Here is a 5,433-nt window from a genome sequence, read left to right as displayed (position 1 = left end):
TGATTCCCAGAGGAGCAGTGTGTACCCTCAGCCTCCCAACAGCACTGCAGAGCCCCGGGTTCATATTCCAGCTGCTCCTGGGTGAGAACAGCCCGTCAGCTGAGCAGGGAAGTGCCTCTAGGTAACAGGAAGGTGCTGGTTTATGCAGGATACTTTTCCAAGACCCTCCCCTATGGCCTCAGGGATTGAGGTACACAAAGCTGAGTCAGGGTGAAGAGTGCAACAGCAACTTGAGACTCAGGCTTGGCCTGATGCCATGAAAAGCAGAGGGAGACAGAGCTCCAGCCTTTTATTAGCCCCCAGCTAGTTATTCCTATAACCTCAGGAAGAGGACAGGCATCACTGGTTTTGGAGGTTTTAGTTTTGAAGGTGGTAACTTTTCTGAAGGTCGCTTTGCCTTCCCAGGGACTAGGTCAGTAGGTGACACCAGCAGTGTTCACAGTGTGTCTCTGGGTTCTTATCACTGAGACAAGCTTCAAGCCTCTCTGCACAGCACTCTGCTGATTTCAGAGCCCAAGGACAGCTGATGTAGGGGGTTCTGCTGTGAGGAATCCAGCACAGAATGCTCAGGAGCAGTCCTGTTCTCCAGAAAAATGGAAAATACAGCCCCCTGCCCTCAAACAGTTGTGGGAGCAGCAACCCTTGCAAACTGAACAGTTCCTTTGGCTCCAAGCTGACACCAGCCCCAGGAGTCAGGCATGGAAATAAGGAACAGAGGTCTCGGCCAGCCCAGAGCAGCAGGACAGAGAATATTTACTCCCAAACAAGACTTTTGCAGCAGTTGGGCAATACTCAGTTGCCTTTCCAGAGCCACAGATCCTTTGAACACTTCACTGAGCCACAAATTTGGAGGTGAGGCCAAGAAGGATTGCAGACCTCAAAGCCTCCTGTGATGCTGGAGGGGTTTGGATTTGTGATGAGTGGATCTATTACATAAAAGCGATTCTCTTGCTCACATCACAGCCCAGAGAGTGAACTTGCTAAGGGTATGTAAGACACACACTCATCCTGAGAAGGTGCAGTGAAGGTGTCACAGCTGCTAAGAGAAGTGACAGTGCCAGAGCCCACAGATGGCTCCAAGGACAACTTTCAGTACCTGCACAGACCAGGACCTTAGCCCTAACACTGCACCACCTTGGCTTGGGTTTGGTACAGCCATTCACAACAGATCCAAAAGATCCAGGAACTCGTCCTCGTCCAGTGGAATCAAAGTCTCTTTTTGCTCCATGAAGAAGCCATGAGTCTGGGCTCTGCAGATACAAGATACAACCATGTCCTGCCCTAACACAGCCCTCACTCAGCTGCAAAAGCATCCACAGACAGATCCCTTCTCTCACCACAGTCTCACAGCAGCCAGAATCACAGCACAGAGTTTTGGGACTACACCCCAAAACAAGTGTCCAAGCCCTCAACCACCTCTCAGAGGAAAAGCTGGAACTATCCATGAGGAAGATCTCTCACCATCCCCACTAACACTGACATCACTCTATGCCATCATGAACACAGGGAGAACAACTTGCATGTTCCCTAATTTCCTAGGATAGCTGGTTGTCAGCATGGCCACATGCTCATCTGGGATGAATCATGGGAATCATCAGCTGTGGGATGGATTGGAGCTCAGTGATCCCTTAACAGCTGTCCCTCCAAGGCAGAGGGTGTCTGCTAGACAAGGAAGGCGAAAGAATGCAAGGAAGAATGGAAACTTTTCCAGTTTTCCATTTGAGAAGGCAGGAAGATACAGGACAGCAAGGACAAACATCTCCCAGGCTGGATGCTCTTTCCATGCATGTCTGCTCCAGTGCAATTAGAGCAGCAAGGGATGAGAGAGGCTGATGTCATCTCATCAGATGGAGCACTTAGAGACACCCAGACAGGTGAAGGGCTCTGGCCACACTGGTCTGGCACAGCAGCCTGTCAGCTTCACCACTCCAGCAGTCCTTACTCATCACTGCACACAGCCACTGACTCCCAAGGGTACCAAGTGCTCAAGAAGGTCTTGGAAAGGGTCAGGAAGGAGGGTGTTTCACAGAATCAATTAGGTTGGAAAAGATCTCCGAGATCATCGAGTCCAACCTGTGACCATCACCACCTTGTCTAGTCCTTCCTCGACCACCTCCAGGGATGGTGACTCCCCCACTGCCCAGGGCAGCCTGTTCCAGTGCCTGACAAGCCTTTTTCATGAAATAATTCTTCCTAATATCCAATCTAAACCTCCCTGGCACAGCCTGAGGCCATTTCCTCTCATCCTGTCCCTTGTTCCTTGGGAGCAGTGCCTGACCCCACCTGGCTGCACCTCCTGTCATGGAGATGGAGAGAACAAGAAGGTCCCCCCTGGGCCTCCTTTTCTCCAGGCTGAGCCCCCACAGCTCTCTCCATGTATTTTCATTGCCATACTCCCGACAAAGGCCTGGGAAAATGCAGGAAGTGGCAGACTCTCAGGAAAGGTGGTATTGCTCAAGCAGATGTCTAGCTGGCACAGAGGAGCTATTCCAAAGGCAAGGCAAAGGAGCATCCTATGTTGGATATCTGAGCCATTGAGGCAAGACTGAGAGTGGATCTGAGGAATTACAACCTGATGTAATGTGAACTCCAGATTTCCAGGAAAGGACTCATTCTGGTGCAAGCTGAAGTAGAAAGGAGGAGATGTTCCCAAGCTAAGGGCATTACACCTTCAGATGGAAATTGTACCTGAAGAGAGCTGACAAGAAAGATGGAAAAGGACTTTGGACAAGGGCCTGGAGGGACAGGACAAGGGGGAATGGCTTCCCACTGCCAGAGGGCAGGGATAGATGGAATATTCGGAAGAAATCCTTCCCTGTGAGGGTGCTGAGGCACTGGCACAGGTTGCCCAGAGCAGCTGTGGCTGCTCCGTCCCTGGGAGTGTTCCAGGCCAGGTTGGATGGGGCTTGGAGCAGCCTGGGCTAGTGGAAGGTGTCCCTGCCCATGGCAGGGGATGGGATGGGGTGGCCTTTAAGGTCCTTCCAAATCAAACCATTCTGGGATTCTACGAAAAAGAAATACACATGCCACATTGCTTCTGCCAGGTCTCTGCGTCCCCCCAGGAATCGCAGGAGCCAAGAGGGCACAGGATGAAGACAGCCTCTCCCCATGGAAAGGAGGAACAGTAGGCAGTTCTATAAGTTTGAATTTCAGCCCCAAAATACTCTGGAGTGCAAAGCACCACCAGTTCTTCATGGGGATCTGTTGTTTCCTGGAGCTCTTTCCCCACTCAGCACCCTCAGTTTGCACAGATCCTGAGGAGCTCTGTAAATCAGGCAAGATTAGCTCAAATAACACAGCACAGGCCATTTTCTTCCACTGCTTCCACAGAGGCCATTTCTCCAGCATCTCCACAAAGGAGGCACTGTGCACAGAGACAATGAGCCAGGCCCTCAGCAGCTCATGCTTTTATCCAAGGGCATCTCAGATCAGGAGGTCACCCCCAGAGTGGCAGAAGCTCAGTGTCCTTCTACAGGTTGCTACCAACTGGCCCCTAAAAACTGGGAATGGGTGGGCACATTCTGCTGGAGGTCACACTAGTCACCTCTAGATCCTGATGCACTTCAGCTGAACTGCTGTGGTTCCAAGGCTTCTCCTTCCTCCAGGTAGTGACAATTACTGTTTGACTACACTCAAAACCACCTTTACACACCTCCTCCTGTGCTTTAAGAGAATCACTACAAGCCCAGCTCAGCACCAGCAGAGCTTTGCACCTTTCTGCCTAGAGAAGGACGGTTTTATTAGCCTCTTCCCCAAGCAAAGGAGGCCAAATATCACTGCTCAGCAGCATTGCTTTTGTTAAAATGGGACCCAGAAAAGCACCAAAGGCTTTCAGTCCATCCAGCTCCACTCTTTCTCCAAACCTGTGCAGCTGCACTACTACCACCACCCATGGAGTGCAGGACACCTGGCTTGCACCAGGGAAGTGTCAGACCCTGCCTGGAGCTGAGCACACAGACCCATTTTTGTAAGTCATTTTATCCTTCCCCACTCTAGATTCTGAGCTCTTATTTCCTCAGACAGGATTTCCCTTGGCTCTAGGTCTTCAAGGAGAAAGAAGTGGGGTATATGCAGAGTTCACTGAAAGCAGATATAGTGGGAGGAAGGGAAGCTTGGGAATCTGCTTGAATTTACTTTAAAGGGACATTTAAACAAGCCTGAAGAGAGGCAAATCTGCTGTCAAGTCCAGTGACCTAGAGGAAAGCAGAAATCCAGCCACTTTGTGGCTAAGAACACAGGATTCCTCCCTTCCAAGGGACACAAACCCCTCCTGGTTGGAGACATGGGTAGGTCAGGCTCCTTTTTAGCAGCCAAGATGGATTATGCACCCTCTGCACCATTTGTTATTCTGCTGCCACTCAATCAACAACAAATCCAACACTGACAGCTTTTGCAACAGGCAGTTCAACCCCAGCTTCCAGAGGGTTATTTGGAGTGGGGAAGTAGGGGGAAAAAACAAGAACCAAACCAGCTGAACAACCCAATTGCTCCAAGTCTCCCTTTATCATGTGAATGTGGATGAGCTGGGGAAAATGAAATCATAACTGCCCTGGGTGACACATGGGAGCGATGGAGTGATTTCACTGTGTGTTAGCAATTCCTTTGTGAGGCTGGTGAACAGCTGAGAGCTGCAGAGCAAAGAACCTCCACAACAACAACAAAGCTGGAAGGAAAAGTGCTGCCTATTTATGAAACAAGTCACCAAACTGGGAGGCAGGCAGAGCAAAGGGGCTGCTCAGGAGAAACTGGAGCAGAAACAACACATTCACAGGAGGGAAGGGGAGGGGAGAGCCAAGGCTTTAAAAGATAAAGTGAAAGGACTAGGGAAAGGAGGGTAAAAATCACCAAACAAGTGATGGGGAGCCCAGACACAGAGGAACAGAGCTCAGTGACAATAACAAGCTGCTCCACACCGTCCCAGCAGCAATCATTGTGCTGGGAAGGGGCCCCTCTCCTGCCCAGGCTGTTGTGTGGGGAGGCAGAGGGATCTTGAGGGGATTTTTTTGTCTGACAACAAGCTGCAGAACAACAAGCTCAGTTCAGAGCGGAGAGATGGAGAGAAGGAGGGAGCGCAGCAACAATAGCAGAAGAGGCTCTAGCTGGTGACGTAATGGTTGGCATCACTCCAGGCCAGAGCAGCCCCTGCTGCTGCCACTTTCTGGTCCCCTTCAGAGAAGGGGAATCAATTAAAAACCCACGCAAAACACTCCCCCAAGAGACCCCACACCACAGTTCTGGGCTGCAAAGAGCAAAACCCCAGCTGGGAGCAGAGCATCTCCCTGCATCCCCCAACCCCCAAATCCAGGGCATGAGTCTATCCCCCCAAGGGGTTCTGCAGCCAGGGCAGAGCCCTGCACCCCATAACCTGATGCTGGCATTCAGGGCACACTTTGGGCTCACAACATGCTCCCCATCCCCCCCCAGCTTGGATTC

The 5,433-nt window shown here is 51.1% G+C and overlaps 1 protein-coding gene across 1 annotated transcript in view; it reads right to left on the bottom strand.

Annotated features, from left to right (window-relative positions):
• Positions 1–5,433, bottom strand: part of GPR137C (G protein-coupled receptor 137C) — a gene marked incomplete at its 5' end in the record, with an annotated part of 13,307 nt that overhangs the window by 7,414 nt on the left and 460 nt on the right. The gene's annotated exons all lie outside the window — the stretch shown is intronic.

This window comes from Acanthisitta chloris, unplaced genomic scaffold, assembly GCF_000695815.1.
Source record: "Acanthisitta chloris isolate BGI_N310 unplaced genomic scaffold, ASM69581v1 scaffold4186, whole genome shotgun sequence".
Taxonomy (NCBI): Eukaryota; Metazoa; Chordata; class Aves; order Passeriformes; family Acanthisittidae; genus Acanthisitta; species Acanthisitta chloris.
This window is presented reverse-complemented; position numbering and strand designations above follow the sequence as displayed.